The sequence below is a fragment of the Aythya marila genome (assembly GCF_965140915.1).
Source record: "Aythya marila genome assembly, chromosome: 17".
Classification (NCBI taxonomy): domain Eukaryota; kingdom Metazoa; phylum Chordata; class Aves; order Anseriformes; family Anatidae; genus Aythya; species Aythya marila.
The window spans coordinates 901,292-918,835 of record NC_139058.1 but is presented as its reverse complement, the minus strand read 5'-3'; positions in this window follow the sequence as shown (position 1 = coordinate 918,835).

Here is a 17,544-nt window from a genome sequence, read left to right as displayed (position 1 = left end):
AGTGCCCATTAACATGATAAGTCGTAACAGCTCCAAAAGAGACATTATTGTTTATCACGTCAGCGACCCGTGGATTAAGGACTCCCCAAGTACACATTGGCAGGGTAGAGCGCAGCCTCTGCGGAGCTGTTCCGTGTGCCGTGGCGATGGGCTGGGGAGGAGGGGAGCCCAGCGAGCACCCCGACCACACCAGCCCACTCCGAGCCAGGCGGGCTCGGCATCAGCCAGTCCGTCCCCACTTCCCACCGCTTTACAGCAGGTTAGGAAATAAAGTCTCATGACTTTCTTCTTCCTACCTGTGCCCATCCCAGCTCCTGAATCTGCAACAGTTTGAGCAGATTCGTTTGCTCAAATTTGATTTATTTCGGAGCCACTTAAATGCGTAACAGCAGTACGTTTCTAACAGAGGTTTTCCACTCGTTCATTTGCAAGTAACATCAATTTTCTCTTAAAATTCCTCACTTTTAATTGAAAAGCCCGGTTCTCCTGAGCTAAAATATTATAGCCAAAAATGGAAGCATTCTGAAGGCATTTGCTGCCACGGTGCCTTGTGGGAGCTGTAGTTCCTGCAGCGCAGCTCCGCTCTCTGCAGACCCGGCTCCAAGCATCCCCTCACTGCACCGGGATCGGCCGGCACAGGGGAGGCTGCCGGGGAGGCTGCTCCGGGGAGGATCCCTGCTCCTGCCCGGGGACACGCTGCCAGGGCAGCGCAGAGCCCGCCCGAGTACCCCCTTTGGTGAGGTGTCCCAGCCCGAGCACCCCAGCCCGAGAGCCCGCTGCAGGTGCCAGCCCAGGCGGTGCCTGTTCCCGAGCAGGGAGGCCTGCAATTTGCTGCTCAAAGTGTAACGATGTCTCTTAATTTCCGGCCACGCTCATTACAAGTCAGGCCAGCTTATTATACACAATAGACAGTTTGTGCAGGGAGCGCGAATTCCCAAGCCTATAAACATCCCATTTCCAATTCCAGCTGCACTGACAGAGTTGTACGGTTCAATTTCTACTTAAAACCTCATATGCTGTCTGGTCCCGTGAAGGGCTCTCAGCTTTATTCTGCTCATCCCAATTATTGTCTCAGAACCTTAACTCAGGCAGGATTCAGCCTGAATTCCCCAAATCTCTCCATTAAACAGATCTGTTCTTGTTAGAACCTATTTATTCAAGATGCAAATGACAGGCTCACTACCCAATTGAAATCATTTTCATCCAGAGCCAAATAACACACTTTAGTCTTCTTGGCATGAAGCAGCGAGCTATTAAAAATGGGAAGGAAATACAGCCAGCCCACTTCATTCCTAGCTTCGGGCCTTCATCAATATTTTACTTATGGAGGCGCAGCTCCATGGTAATGTGCCGGCTGCAAGCAGCCAGGCGGACGCGTTGCCCGCGTGGTGCTGTGCCAGCCGGGAGCCCAGCGGCACCTGCTGGGGTCGGGGCAGGCTGCAGGAGGTGCAGGGCACGGTCCCAGCTGGCTCCAGCACTGGGCAGGCAAAGCGAGGCCCCTCTGCCCCTGTGGCCCCAGGATCTGCTGTCACGGCAGCCCCAGGCTCTGCAGCCTGCTCTCACCTGCTGCCTGATGGCATTTCCCAGGGCAGGGCCACCAGGAAATGGGATGGTGCTCATGGGATGACACTCGTGGGATGGTTCTTGTGGGATGATGCTCGTGGGATGACCCTCATGGGATGACGTTTGCAAGACAATGCTTGCAGGACAATGCTCATGGGCAAGACAGGGCTTTGCTGCATGAGGAGCCCAGCAGTCAGTGATGCCACGTGGAGCCTGACCCCAAGTGCTGCCGGCAGGAGACAGCCCTGGAGCACCTCAGCATCCCTGCACAGCCCGCGCTGCCCCGTGCCCACGCGCTCCTTGGTGAGGCACCGGGGAATGGGAGAGGGAAGAGCAGCCGGTGAGATAGCAGGCTCCGTTACAATGGAAGGGGAGCGTGTTATTTGATCCAAGAGCTACAGGAGCAGAGATGAATAATGAGTCTACAGCACTTCCACTTGTTTTCCTCAATAGTCAGACTTGGCTTCTTTCCCTTAGATCCAATACTAACAAAACTGTATTTGAAATTCACCCAAGTGTACAGTAACCATGCCAATGTGTTAGCAACTTACTTCTGGCACACTGCTGGTAACATATAATTACACCTGACACCATGCTATTTAGTGTATTTCATTCAAATTAAACAGTGTGCTTAAGAGTATTTAAAGGCGATGCCTACGTTGTGCCGTGCAGAGGTGCACGGCGGGGACTCGGTGCCAGGCGCGCGGCGTCCAGGCGAGGTGTGCTGCCCCAGCACCCTGGCACCGGGACCCCCACGTGCACCAGAACCCCCACATGCACCAGGATCCCGGCGTCCCAGGACAGATCCTGCCCTGGGCTGGTGCTCAGGGGTCTCGTGGCCAGAAGCTGCCCCGCCAGCAGCAGTGCCAGCGTTGGCTCCGTGCGGTGCCGAGAGCCAGGAGCTCGCTGCAGTTCCCTGTGCCGGTGGCCGCGCAGCCCCCGTGTCCCCAATATGCTCATTAGCGTCCCTGGCACTCCGGCTGCTGGACGTGAGGCTCCTCGGTATTATATTTAGAAAGTTAACAAGGATCTGCAGGGCAATTCTGAAGTAATGGGAGCTTTTAAAGGTTTATTTTATTGAAACATTTTAGCATTAAATCTCCTGTTACACCAGCAATTTCTATTTCAATACTTTAAGCTCTTTCTGGGCTTGTCACTGAATTTTAATGGGAGCGGAGCAGGGCTTGGTGCTGGGCCCTGCACCTTGCGGAGCAGGAAGGCTCTATTCCTGGTGACTAATGTCATTAATTACCCCCCAGGCTCCCTGCCTGCCCCATCCCTGCCGTGTGCAGGTGACCTAACGGCCCCGCCGCCCGCAGCCACCCGGCCCCGCAGCTCTGCCCGGTGCACGGGGCTGTGCAATGGGGGCCGAGGGGACTTCTCAGGGCAGAGGGGGCCATGGCCCTGCACAGGCTGTGGGCAGCGCTCCCAAGCATGGCAGAGGCGAAGGTGGTGGGCACGAGCTTGGCTCTGCGGCACCGCGGGGCACTGTTGGCACCCCCATGCAGGGCACAGGCACCTGGCCGGGCATGAGCCTCGTCCCCAAAGGCTGGATGCGTGGTCCCACCAGCACCCCCGGGCTGTGCCCTGCCCTGCCTCCGCACCATGGTGCTCTGTAGCTTTGCTGGGCTTCAGCTCTTTCCCCTTGCTCCTGCGTGCTCGCAGCGTCTCTCATTTCTGGCAGGTATATTGAATTGCTCTCCTGAACGCATATGAAGTGTATGAAATGTTATAGAACAATAAATACATTTAAAAGATGGGGATGCAGCATGTCAGCCAAGTAATTTCCCCTCAGTAAAAGGAGCCGGGAAAGGGAGCAGTGAAGTTGCTGCGATCCTATTTCAGACTTCATACAGTATCCGCAATAACATCAGCGCAATCCAAAAGGAAACAATACATAGTTTATGAGCACCTTAAGTGCCTCTTGTACCTGTATTTACTCCATTAGGCTGTGTCACATTGCATTTGAACCGCAGGCTTTGTGGCTCAGTCTGTTCGCCGCGCCGCACGAGGCAGGAGAAATCCTTGCGGGTGTGGGAAGGGCCCCGCGGAGCTTCCCTGCGCGGCGGGGGGCTGTGGGGACCAGGACAGGCAGCAGGAGGGTCTGCCACAACCCCACACACTTCCCTTGTGACCACGCTGGGACAACCCCTCGGTGCTGGCCACAGTTATCTGTAGCAAAAAGCAGCAGTTACAAGCACACCAGCAGCACACCGCTCCTGGGCATGGCTTGCTGGTGCGATGAGCTCCAGCTCGCTGCTCCAAGCGGCTCTTTCTGCTCCAGTTCCGCACGCTGCCGTGGATGATAAGCTGCCTGCACTTAAAAAAATGCAGCGAGCTTATCTGGATGCTCCGAAGGGGATGGGTTGTCTAACCTTTAGTGCAGCTGGTGATACACTGAGGCATGATTTATTAGTATAAGGCAGTGATCTGCATGTGATGGATAATGGTAGTTCATTATAAGGCTGAAGTAAAAATTAATTGTAGCACATTGGAAAAGGTCACAACTCTCTCTCTAAACTTTATAAGATCCATTAAAATATCATAGAACAAAAAAGAAAGGTGATAAAAAATAAGTATGAATTCTGAAAAAATAGATCACTAAATAGGTAGGTAGGTAGAGAGATAGAGAGATGGATGAATGGGGTATGTGAGTGTGCATTATGCAGAGGGATGAGAAGCCATCCAAGGTCCTGAGTTGTGTTCCACCTGCTCGGTGTCACCCCCTGCCCCAAATTCCCGACTTCTCTCCCAGTTATTTGTTTCTCTGTGCTCCTGGGACAGATCACTGGGACTCTCCACCACAGAAACCAGATTTTCCATCCCATTCAGAAACGTGCATTTGCAATCAGCATTTCACAGTCTGTGCTGCACTCACGAGCTCTACGGGTCAGCTGCTCGGAGAGCAGGTACCGGCCCCTCCAGTTTCACAGGGGACGAGCAGAGCAAAGAGCCAGGCCAGCCCCAGCCCCGCTCTGCAGCCCCGGTGGCCCTGGCGCTAGGGCACGGCGGGGGGGCACAGTGCACCCAGCTCCCCGGCCGCGGGGCTGTGCCAGGGCAGGAGGGCTGCAGGCGGTGGACGTGCACGGTGCTCGCCTCTCAGGGGTGGCTGTGGGAAGGAGCCGTGTGTTATTTAGGAACGCCGTCAGTGGCGAATGTCAAAACCGGCTTGTGAGTGGCTAATGAAAGGATAACATTTGCTGAATAAATTATCTGTTGCGATTTTTTTTGCTCAGCTTTGGTGCGTTACGGTGGTGCAAGACAATAAAAGTTTTATTTATGCCTGTCTGTAAGCTGGTGGCTGACAGTGGGGAGAGATGAATGATATCCTCAGCACTGCATTGCATACTCTCCCCATGAACCCTGCTAATATTAGTTTGTCCAAACTGTAAGGCCCTGAAAATAAGAGCTGATAAATGGAAACTAAAGCAGACACTTGACCCTCCTGACGTGCGAGCTCCTCCAGAACAGCCCGGCATTTCCAGCACCTGCTCCGTTTGCTGAATATTGATCACTGCCGGGCTCTGTGGGGCTCCACGGCACCAGCGGCACCCACAGCACGGGTGATCCTTGGGGCTGGGGGTCCCCGGGGAAGGGGGGCAGTGCTGGGCCCTCCTCCTGATCCAGGGCAGGGCATAGGGATGAGCACGGACACAGCAATGAGCAGGGACACAGGGTCAAGCAGGGACACAGGCACACAGGGCTGAGCCAGCCGAGTCAGCCCAGGCGCTGCCGTCCTGCTCGGCTGCTCCCCTGCCCGCTGCCCCTCGGCTTCCCGGCCACGCGAGGGATTCAGGCAGGGCAGGAGAAGCACACAGGGGATCCTCTGCGGGGTGGGACCGCCGCTCGCAGGCGGCTCTTCCATCAGGCGGAGCGAGGCACAGCGTGCTGCGGTGGGAGCTACAGCTAGGGAAGCTGAGAGGGGATGTGCCATAGACAGAGGATGTTTAGCTGAGCTAGAGACGTCTGAGCTAGGAATGTGCTGGATTCCCCATCACTTGAGGTTTTCAAATCAACACCAGATGCCTTGCTATAAGATCTGCAGTTGCTCAGAGCAAGGCAATTTGGCCAGAGCTCCACGGGCGCCTGCGTGACACAGCCAGAAAAGTGCAGTGGGGTGCCCGGCCCCACAAGCCCCGGGGGAGCCGCCCTCTGCTCCCTGCTGCAGGCTCACGGCGCTGCCTTCGGCCCCAGCCCACCTCCCTGAGGGCTCACAGCAGGGGGGACGCACGGGGCTGGGGCATGGCCAAGGCTGGGGAGCAACCTTGGCAGATTTTGCAGACCATAATTTCTAAATTTTAACAACGGGTGGAGGGGAATAAAAAAAAGACGTCTAATTAACAAAGCCACCCAGCATGGTTCAGTACAAACTTTGGGGCGATTCCATCCTTCTTTTGCTTCGGTGATTTCAGAAGAACACGAACCATCCAATTATCCAATCATTTTTACACTGTCTGAGAAGCAGCTAAGAAAGGGGAAAGGTCAGCACATTCCAGAGAGCAGGACTAAAATGCCTTCATTTTCTCTAATATCTGTCTGTTTAATTACTGGAACAATTGTTTGAACATTTTAATATATTAATTTAGCAGGAGGATAATTGTATGGTTACAAATTCACTTTGGCCACGATAAACTGGAAAGCTGGAGGTTTCCCTAAAATGAAAACCAGAATTTGTAGGAAGAAAGAAATAATAATAAAAATGTGATGTGCATTGGCTTTCCCTGGTCTTAATTAATGGTGCATGCACACAGCTTTGTGCAAGTTCGAAATGCCCCAGAGGAGGAGGGCGGTGGCAGGGGAGGGCGGGGGGCAAAGCCCTGGGCCTGCAGGGGTGGAGGGCAGCAGGCCTAGAGGAACAGGAGAGCTGTGACAGCCACAGAAGCAAAGAATTGGCCATTTCCCACTGAACTGAGCCAGGAGTTTTGTCCTGATGCTCCTGGGAAGGGTTAGCTTTGAGTTTTCCCCAAAGAGCCTTAAAAACATTGAAACATCAACACTTTGGTGTCAAAGCACTTGTGTTTTGACATCTAACAAAACCTTTCAGATTTTGTTTGAAATAGTCCATATTGATATTTAGTCAATGTACAGTAGAAGTATGTAAACAGAGGTCAGCACGGGAAGGCGCTGTTTGGAAACGCCTGAAATGAAACATCCCGGGGAGCCGTGGGGCTTTCAGCGACCGCAAAGCGAGATCCCCACCTCCCTCACCCCATCCCTGCCTGGCCACGGGTCCCTGCCTGCCCTTCCCCAGCATGGGCAGAGAACTGGGGGGCACCCAGCCTGCCCCCCCGAGAGGTCTGGGGGTGGCCTGGGGACCCCTTGGGCACGGGTCTAGGGTCCCCCGGGTGCCCCCAGACCGAGCTAGCCGGGGCCGGGCGCAGCTCCCTCGCACAGCTCAGCTGGCATTTCTGCAGCCACCAGCAAGAGAGAAAATTGGTCTTTAACAGCTATTCATAGAAATGTCACAAAGTGTAAACACCAGGTAACCTTTGCTTCTCCCCTCGCTCCTCAGGGAGCGAGCAACAAATTCAATAATACAGCCAGCGGTTCCTAAATGATATCACCTCCCATTTTAAGTAAATTAGTATCAAATCCACCTGGCCTGGCTCCTTTGCCGGCCTTCAGACGGAGGTGCTCTGCCCGCAGCACAGCAGCCGCGTGCCGCAGCCCCTTGCGCTCTGCAGCCAGAGATGTCCCCAGGTCCCTGCCTTTGTCCAGGATCTCCCCAAGTATCTCGTCCCAGACAACAATTATATAATCCATCCGTGACAGCACGATCAGTCACACTCTAAATTAAGCATCTCAAATAAGGATTTATTAGAATTAATCAGACAATTAATGTATGGCCATTAAATAGAGTTTATTAAAATACATTTCAGTGCGTTAACTATTTAATGGCACAGACGCTGGTTACAGCGCTGGCCAAAGGCGCTCTGCTCGCACCATCCCACCTGAACCTGGACAGACAGATGGACACGGTGCAGCCGTGGGGCTGCTCCCCCCCAAAAAAAGCAGCAGCAGCCCCTGGACCCCCTGCCCCAGCCCCCAGGGGGCTGCATCCCCCCGGGGTCCTGCACCCCCTGAAAGCTGTGTGTGGCTGCCAGGTGCTGGGCAGGTACTGCTTGCTCCAGACAGGTGTTTGCAGGTTTCAGGGTGTTTGTTAAAGGCAGGAATTTAAAAAGAGGAAGAACTAAAGGGGGCTCTGCCAAATAGGCACAGGAGCAGCTCCCAGGGGAGATGTTTTTCGTGTCCCAAGTGAGTTCTGCCCGACGTGCACAGAGGGGGCCAGCCTCCATTAGGACAGGGTGCAGCCACCACGCAGGAGCAGGGGCAGCATCACTACTGCCCTGCGAGGCAGTTGGCAACCTTTTAAGTCCAGCAGCACCGAGAGAGCATTGCCTGGACAGCCAGCACCATGCTTCTGAGCTCCGGCACGGGGCAACACTGTGCCTGTGGCACCTTGCAAATCTCTGCAGCCCCCCGGTAACAATCCCGACCCCTGAGCCCCCTCATGCCACCCGCCCAAAGCCCAGGCTGGATTTCCCTGGTTTGCTACTAGGCTTTTAACTTGCATCCCTTCCTTCCCTCTTACCCGCCTCTCCTCTAAAGTGCCTCTCATTATCTGGAGTACCATTGCAGCTAGCTGGATCATCCCATTTACACTTTGCATAAGTACAGCGCTTTACATTTTCAAAGCAGACCTTAACTAATTAATCAGATGTTAATGATTCCTCAAAGGTGCAGCAGACCAGACAGCTATCAATTCTTGCCTCTCCCTTTGTATCTCCCCCGCCTCCACAATTAGATTCCAGCAGATTTTCCTCCTACTTTGCTCTGTTTTCCCTGTGGCCTCCGTTTCGGGGAAGGACGGCTCAGCAAGCATCCATCAACTCTGCGCCCTCATTACAGATGCATAGTAAGCAGGGCTTGGCCGCGTTTACTGCGAGCAGCTCCAGCCGGGGAGCACGGGAAGGCTAAGCAGCGAGCACGCACATGCAGACTAGCAGACATTTGTTTTAGTCTGAAAAAGCTGAATTTGCTCTTAGAAAAATGATGCATCCCGGAGACATCCCACACCACCCACCCTTGCCTTGGTCTCCCTGGCAGAGGGGACGGCATTCCCCCACCTCTGGGCATACAGGCACGGTGCTGGGAGCTGGGGGCTCGTGGCACCATGGACACAGAGTAATGGGGGGATGAGGCAGGGGGTGCTGTGATGGGGATGGGAGGAGAGCCAGCAACGTGAGCCACTGGCTTCCAGGGATCCCATTCCTGGGGCCAGCGCCACCTCCAGAGATGAGGCAGCTCTGTCTCCTCCGCTCAGCCACGATGCGTGATTAATCTAACCTGTGGGGCTTTGCACTTCCACTTCCTAATGAAAAAGATGGGGAGGGGTAGCAGGGGGAAAAGGGCAAAGCAAAAATACAGATCTTTATTATATGCAAAAATATTCCAAGACAATGCAAATTAAGCAATTTAGCCTCGCAGGCATTCCTCTGCGCACCGTTATTGAAAGTTCCCAGTCTGAAATCGCAGCGTCTGATCACAAGCGAAACCCAAGCTGGCCCTGCAGGAGCCAGGGCTGGGGCTGGGCAGGATCAGGCAAAGCAGCGCCCACGTGGAAAATGGGATTTACACAGAGGGACAGCGAGCGTTTAGTGCCAAGAGGTGAGCGAGCAGGGGCGCCACTGGGAAATTGCCTGCAGGTTACTGACCTGCTGCAGCGTGGGGCAACCCCGCAGTCACTCTGCCCCTGCGTGGAAGGGCCACATCCCATCCCGTCCCGTCCTGTCCCATCCCATCCCATCCCATCCCATCCCATCCCATCCCATCCCATCCCATCCCATCCCATCCCATCCCATCCCATCCCGTCCCGTCCCATCCCATCCCATCCCGTCCCATCCCATCCCATCCCATCCCGTCCCGTCCCGTCCCATCCCATCCCATCCCATCCCCTCCCAAGAGGAGCAGAGGGCTCTGGCTTTTCCCTCCCACGGTGGGCGCGTGGGGCTGGCTGGGGAGCACGGGGGTGGGCCCCGAGGAGGGGCAGGGGGATGTGAGGGCTAATTAGTTAGCAGCTGTGAGGTATTCTGCAGGAGCGTATGAAGTACGTAATTATAATTACAGTAATAGCAACTCCATGGGCAGCGCGCAAGTGATGAATTCAGTTCAGCAGTGGTGATACAACTTGACAGGGCTTATCAGAGGGAACGTTATATCCAATTAACAATTAACTGTACTGCAAGGCTGTGCTAAGCACCCCATGGAGCCGCCGGCCAGTGCTGGCAAACCTCTCCCCTCTCCGAATTCCTGCGGGGTGCAGCCTGCTCCTGCCCTGCAGCTCGGACACACAGGGCTGGCTCCCTGTGCCTGGGGTTTCTTCCCCATTGCTCATTCCCATGGATATTTTATTGTCTCCTCTCCAGAACATCGCCCCCAGAGCCCCACTGGGTGCTCCAGGCAGAGCGAGGAGCCAAAAGCCGCAGTGGGAGGGAGGCACTGGAGGCACTGGTCCCTTCGGGCCAAGCCAGCTGCTGTGGGAAGCCAGAGCAGGGGAAGGCCCACGAGATGCAGCGGGGCTCTCCTAAAGCCCCTTTCACAGCAGAAGACTCAGAAGGCCCTCACTGCGGGGAGGGACAGACAGCAGCTCTCACCTCCAGGGCTGCCCCAGCCCCCCTGCAGCCCTCAAAGCATGGGGAGAGGGCGGCCGGAGCAGCCCCGCTCATCCCACCTCTTCCTGAGAGCCACCACAACACCCCCAGCCAAGGAAGGAAACATGAAAAGGGAGCGAACTCTGAAAAAGTGAAAATGAGCTGCGAGGAAAAAGGAACCCGGGGCATTTCAGCTCAGATCTTGTGGAAGCGCTCATCACGGAGGAAGCACTGTGTGACCTCCCTGACGTGAGTAACAGAAAGAGGATGAAATATAATAGCAGAAAGCACAAACGCCTGCATTTAGGGACCAGTAATGACAAAGCACTCGCCTTAAACTGTGAACCCATCAGCTGGAGGCAGCGGGAGCAGCAGGCAGCCTGGCGATCACAAAGCCGTGCTGCGGGTGTGATGCTGCTGCTGAAGGCAGCGCAGGTCAGGCTCTGACACATCCACACCACTCTCCTTCATCTCCCTCTTATCTCCGAGCTGCTAAATATTTTTTTTTTCACCTCTAGTGTTTTTGTAGGAGCTGTAATTAAGCTGAGCAGTCTCACCCAAGGCAGATTTCCATCTCTGTTTAAGGGGGAATGAACCTCTCTCCTGGTCTCCTCGTTCCCTCCGACTGATGCTCGTCTCTCACAGCCCCTCCAAGCTCCGTGTCCCCCCTTGCCTTGGCCTCTCGACATTTGCCAGGTGTACCTGGGCTGGACCTTTATACCCACAGCAGTTCAGCCAAATCTCTACTTTTTCTGCACTTTCTGCAAGTGAAGTCACTAAGAATCTGAGGTCCTGTATTTTGAAGTGGTTTGTCTGTGTGTATTAACAGCATTTGTTTAAGGAACGGGCTTCTTCTCTTAACGTGTTTCTGTCAGTTTTGTTTCCAAGGATACCGTACCTAATAGCTCTCTGAATTTACTCTTTCCTCAAGCCCGCTGTTTTCACTTTGCTCGCCTTCCTCTTTTCCTTCATAGGAATCGGGAACTTTATTATTCCATGGCCATCCCCTCTCGGACAGCCTGCTGCCTTCACCTTCCCAACCTGTTCCTCCTGGAGCAGGATCAGATCCAGATGAGCTTCCTCTGCCTTTGTATTTATATCTTCTTTGTTTAAAAACTGTTTGGTGCAGAGGAATTCAACAGCACAGTGAAGACTAATCTGAAGAGCAGCTAGAATGGGGGTGAAAGGGAAGAGAGAGGAAGCTGCTCTTGGTCAGCCAGAAGAAAAGTCGGGGGGAGACACGAGGATCGCCTCTGGGAATGTGAAAGGTGACTGAGGTAGGAAGCAGCGGGCTTCCTCCTGCAGATACGAGCTGAAGAGCCTACCAGGGAGAAGGGGAGGTTTGGTTTGTAGCAGGGCAGCGAGGCTCTCCGGGAGAGGACGAACGTGGCAGGAGTGGTGCCACCAGCCCGTCCCGCCCGCCTGTCCCGGGGTGCCCACAGCACACTGCGGGGCAGGGGCACGTGGCAGCCTCGGCTCCGGGGCCCCACGGTGCTGCTCCCCCTTTCATCAGTGACTAACGATGTTAGACTAATTAATAAGCTATGGAAGTGTAAACAATTGTGTCAAAGGGAATTTAATTATTGGCAATATAATATGATTGTGATTAATACAATTAGGTTCCCTAATTGCATTAGTAAAACCAAAAACTAGCTCCTGGTCACTAATTTGATTGAAATTTCCAGCTAAACAAGCTTCTTCCCCTCACCTCCCTGCGGTGGGCACGACCCGCGGCGTGCAGGCGGCTGCAGAGCCCCCCTCCTGCCTGGGCAGGGGCTCACAGCCCCAGACCCCTGCCTTGGCCACAGCCCCCAGGGGACACCCGGCCCCCGGGGAGCACCGCAGCTCCCAGGACACGCACCCCACGGCTGGCACGGTGGGCACGGCACAGCCCCGTGTCCTGCCATGGGTCTGGCACAGCCATGAGCACCTCTGGGACAAGGGGAAGCCCTCTACTGCGTCTCGCTAATGTTTTTGGATTTTTCATACAAGTGCCGAAGAATGTTTAAAGAAAGCCTTCGTGCTGGTTGTTTCCCCAGCAGCTGAGATATCCCAGAGTGCCCGAACCATGCGCACAGCTCATAGAGGACAGCAGCTCAGCTGGCTGGGCAGCAGTTCCAATTACCCATGATGAAAATCTAATTATTGACTTTAATGGGAGCTGAATCCAGCCTGAAAAATCCAGGAAAAATTATTCTGTGTTCCTGCTATATTAAAAAGGAACGATGGAATAGCTTCATTCCCCTGTCATGCAGAAGTCAGAGCCGTGTAAGAGCTGAACAAAAACTTTGTCCATTGGATTTTGTTTTCTTCTAAATGCAGGAAGTAAGAAAATGGTGCTTGTGAGAGCTGCACCCATCCAGGGAGCACATGCAGTCAGGCTGATACGGACCCCTCCTTCCACATTCGTTCTGGACCTCTGTCATACTTGAAACAATAAAAAAGGAAAGCTCAATGAAATGCCATTTGTCTCTCAGGTGTGTGTGCCTAGGTAGAAAGTTCACAACCAGCAGTGACAACGTGCTGGGACAAGGGCAACCCTCCCAGCACAGCCTTGCACACTGGTTTGTGCATTTTCAGACATTTGTTTAAATCAGTACAGTAGATGCCCAGGTAAATTTCTGCATGTGCACATGCAGGTGTGCAGCCCAATGACAGCTCTGCATGGCTTGCAGGTACCAGCTGCGTTTTCTTCAGCCCCAACTCGCTGGGTGCAGGGGCAGGACCCATGGGAGCATCCCCAGTGCCCTCGGGATGCTCGGGACCTGGGCTGGCCTCATGCCCCGCTGCTGCCTGTGGCTGCCCAAGCCTCCAGATTTATCACTCCTGCAAGTCTCTGAGAACAGAGATGATTTTTAAGATGTGCATTATCCACCCGCTAGACTGTGACGGCTCTTTGTGAGCTGTAACGCTCTATCGTATAAAAGCAGTATTTAGGATCTATTTTAAAATTCATATTTTCTACCACATAGAACATAACGGCTCCTTGGGAGGCAATTTAATGATTATCAGATAGATATGTTTTTGGAGTTATTTTTTTTAAGACACACATTTATTTAGAGACTGTTTTAGAACATGCATTATGTACCAGCTACCCCGGGAACACCCCACCGGCCTGGCCGGTGCCTGCGGGGAGCACAGGGCCTTGCTGGGAGGAGCTGTGGGGTTGGGGGGGGGCCCTGGGCTCTGTCCCCACACCCGGGGCCAGCAGGAACCCCACAGCGTGGGACCAGGTGGGCAGGAGGTGCCAAGAGCAGCCCCACCAGGAGTGAGGACTCAAGTGTTTTCTCTTCCTGATGCTTTGCTCTTTGCTCTGTTCGTACAAAATTTTGCAGGATTTTGTAGTGTCTGTGCACTCCCCCAGCACTTTGCACCTGAGGAAGCAGTGAAGCTGCCTCCCTTTCCCTGAGCTTGCTGTACGTCCTCGGTGCTCCAGCCCCTGTGCCCCAAATACCACGTTGAACACAGCCTCCTTTACGTGTGACCCGTGTGATTAAAACTTGCCAGGGTGGCTGGAAATAACGACCTCGGTTTGCTGGTCCCATCCCCGCTACCTCTTCCCTCCTGGCACTGGGAGGCATTTGAAGCCGCACTGTTTTTTTCCACGTTCACATTAGAGTTTATTAAATTCTCATTCCGATCTGAACATATTGGGTTCCTAATCCCATCCCAGCCAATTAGCCTGCTCTCCGTGTGGGCAGGCTGGGTGGGCTCACAGCCCGCGCGGGGCAGAGCTCCCCTCGCCGGGGGCACAGCGAAACCCCCTGCCCACGGGCAGTGTCAGGGCTGCCTTCCCCAGGAACACGGGGGATGTTTCGCCTTCTGAGCTAGCAGCACTTAAGGCAGCCCTGCTCAGCGTGTGCAGAAATGGGGGAAAAAATGAGACGAGCCCTGTGCTTGAGGGCTCTGCTGCTGTCTGCAAAGCAAGCGAGCGGTGACGCTGCCAGCGGGTCCCTGTCCCGGGCTGCAACGTGCTGCAGGAGCGTGGAGGGTGCAGCTCTGCAGCAGGAAGGGAGTGAGCACAACGAGGGGACCGGCTTTAGAACGAAGGCAGAAAACCTCTTTTGGGGGCAAAATTTTCCTTTGTTTATCACAAAAGGCAGATTTATGGGTTAATAAACATCTACAATCGACCTCTGAAAAAATATACCCAGGTAGACAGGAATTATTCATTCAAATTAACTATAAATTAAAATCAGCCTAATTTACGTCCATTAAAATGGAAAAGCATATTATCTCCCATTCAAAGGAATTTGTATTTGATGCAAATAGAACAAATTCAGAAACTTTAGAAATGTTCTCTGATTGTTCATTTGCATCGTTAACCAATGTAGAATGGGACTGTGATTCAAAAATGGGAGAACAGAAGGAACAATAATTAGTTATGTAAATAATGTGGCATTCTTGTTTATAATTAGTTCAAGAATAAAATAAAATTCACGCATGTCACAGGACTAATTTTCGTATGCAAATTAACAATCAAAATTATAAACGGTAATAATGCAGTTTGGGAGAATGTGGCATTTCTAATTTATTAGCCGCAGCATAAGCTAGAGCTGATTCCAGTTGACGTTGGGAGATTTGGAAGGTACCTCTGGGATGAGAAAAACAAGCAAAAGAAGAGAAAAATGAGAGAAAAACAAAAAGGAAAAACCAGTGTGGCAGGCACCTGTGAGAGGTTTCTGCCAAGGGGAAGAGAATGCAGTGCTCCCCTGGGCTCCAGGAGGATGCGGCGTGGTGGGACAGGGATGGGGTTGGGGTGGGATGGGGCTGGTGGTGGGATGGGGCTGGGGGTGGGACGGGGTTAGGGTGGGATGGGGCTGGTGGTGGCTTTCACACTGAGAATGCTCATCTTGAACCCAAAAATCAGAGGGATGCAGGAAAGCTGTAAATTCTTCAAACTTGCCATGGTCAGTACCCACTGATGCAGTCTCTTTTTTCCCAGGACAATGCAGTGCAGAAGAAAGTGGAGCTCAGAAACCCTCTCAGCTGTGGCCTGAAATGCCACTGATTTTCAAAGCAACCAGGGGGACCTCCACCACATTTTGCAGAGCAGGTTCCACCCAGTGTCCCATTGGAAATACCCATCCCACGCCATTAAAATCTATTTCCACTCCTCCCTGCCACCGCATTGCAGACCCTGCCGTGAGTTTTAGTCCGTGAGGATCAGCACCGACAGCTTTCTGCAGCGACAGCTTGAGGGATCTCCTCCTTTCTGTCCCTGTGGGGCTGAGGCCAGGGACATGGATGTGACCCCGGGTTTTTGTACCCTGTTCCCACCTGAGCTCGCTGCCAGCCCAGTGCCTGGTGCCTCCTCCGAGGACACGAGGAGATGCAGAAACCTTCACGCCCGGCCGCAGCTGCTGCCCACCCCGCACGGCCCCATGAGCCTGGGGATGCTTCAGGACAAGCGGAGCTATAGGAATGTAAGGGATTATTTGGTATTAATTATTAATTATGGCTTATCTTGCTTCAGAGTGTGGAACAGGAGTCAGATCCTGCATCAGGGAGGACAGGACATCTCGGGGAACAGTAATTCTTAGGCTTCTCTCTTAAAATATGCTTTCCACCTCAGCTCAACACTGGAGCTGAAATCTCTCAGCGGAGCAGTGGAGCCGAGACAAGCATGTTTTATAATAAAAGCGAGCACAGGAACTTTAATTAAGGCTCCTCAGCCTCGTGCTCCTGAAGCTGTGCACAAGGGCTGGCAGCGCAGGCTCTCCTGGAGCACCTCTGCCAGAGGCTGAGGCGGGCACGGGGAGTGGGGTGCTGGGAGCTGGGAACTGGGAGCTGGGAACTGGGAGCTGGGAGCTGGGAGCTGGGAACTGGGAGCTGGGAATCGGGAGCTGGGAACTGGGAGCTGGGAGCTGGGAACTGGGAGCTTGGAACTGGGAACTGGGAACTGGGAGCTGGGAGCACCCAGGTCCCATTCCTGGCTCCTGCAAGCCGGGCGCCTGCAGCTAGATGCCTGCAACTGTTTGCGTGCGTCACTGAGGCCCTTGGATGCCAAACCACTGACTGAACCTTTCTGTCAATCCGACACTTTTAGGGTAATTTAACTTAATAATACCTTTGTCTGCACAGGCATTTGTATCTGAAGGGTTATTACCATAGGAGTTATTTTAGGTTGGTTAATGGTATGTAGTAGACTCTAAATTGACAGAGCAGCTACGCAGGCTGCTGTTCAAAGTGTTTACCTTTCAAATCCTTCCCTCACTTTGCGAAACTTACTACCCTTACCTAAAAGTGCCATCATAAATTATTAGCAATTTTCCCCCAGGTTCTCATGCATCATTAATTCTTTGTTTAGAAGAAAAAAAAAATAAAAACCAGACTGTCCAGGTCTTAATTGTTATCACTTTGTGAAGAGTCTGAAATGGGTGCTGGGCCTGTTGGCTCTGTCAGAATTTTTGACTTGCTGCAGTTGATATTTAACTCGTCATGTTGGGGGGGTCACAAGGAAAGGGAGCAGGAGGAAATAAGCCTTCTGGAAAGAAGAAAGGAAAATCCTTGTAGAAAGTCAACAGGAATTTTGCAAGACCAGGGAGGAGCCCAGTCCCCCTTCCTGCTGCCCAGCCATGGTTTCTGTAGGGAACCCGTGACCACAGGCAGCAAAGTGCCGCAGCCCACCGGCCCTGGGGTGCGTGTTGCAAAGCAGAGGGGAAAGCAGCACAGAGGAACATCCTCCCTCATGTTGTGTTTGCTCTAATGCAGGTGTGGAAGAAGAAAAGCGAGGCTCCTCCAGCACCTGCTCTGCATCGGAGGCTGCAATAAATGCGTGCCCCATCCCTGGAGCACCGCAGCTGACACTGTCCCGGTCAGAGCCAGCAGCAGGGCCACCCCCAGCCTGTCCCCTTCTGAGGGGTGGCTTTGGGGTTGGGTCAGGTTTTGGGTCGGGTTTTGGCCTCAGGTCAGGTATGGGCAGTGCCTGCTGTCCCTGTGCCAGGGCTGACATCTTGCCTGGCGCTGCCACCGGGTCCCCACCGGGTCCCCGCGCTGCCACCCCTGGGGCAGGTGACCTTGAGGTGGCTTTGCTCTTTGGCTCAGCTGCAGCCGGAAGATTAAATTCTGCTCCTGTCCTGGGAATCTGATGATAAAAAGTCCTTTCTAGACAGAATCCAGATAATGAACAGCTCCCTGGCTTCACAGGGGAAGAGGGAGAGTGGAGTTATTACTGCATTAAAAAATCTCCAAAGTCAACTAAATTCACCACAGAAGCCGAGAACCAGAATTCTTCTTCATTACAGCAAGGTAGTGCATTAAACATTATAAATAACACTATGCTAATTGCCAGATGGGCAGCGCGGGAGCTGCGCTCAGCCTGCAGCAG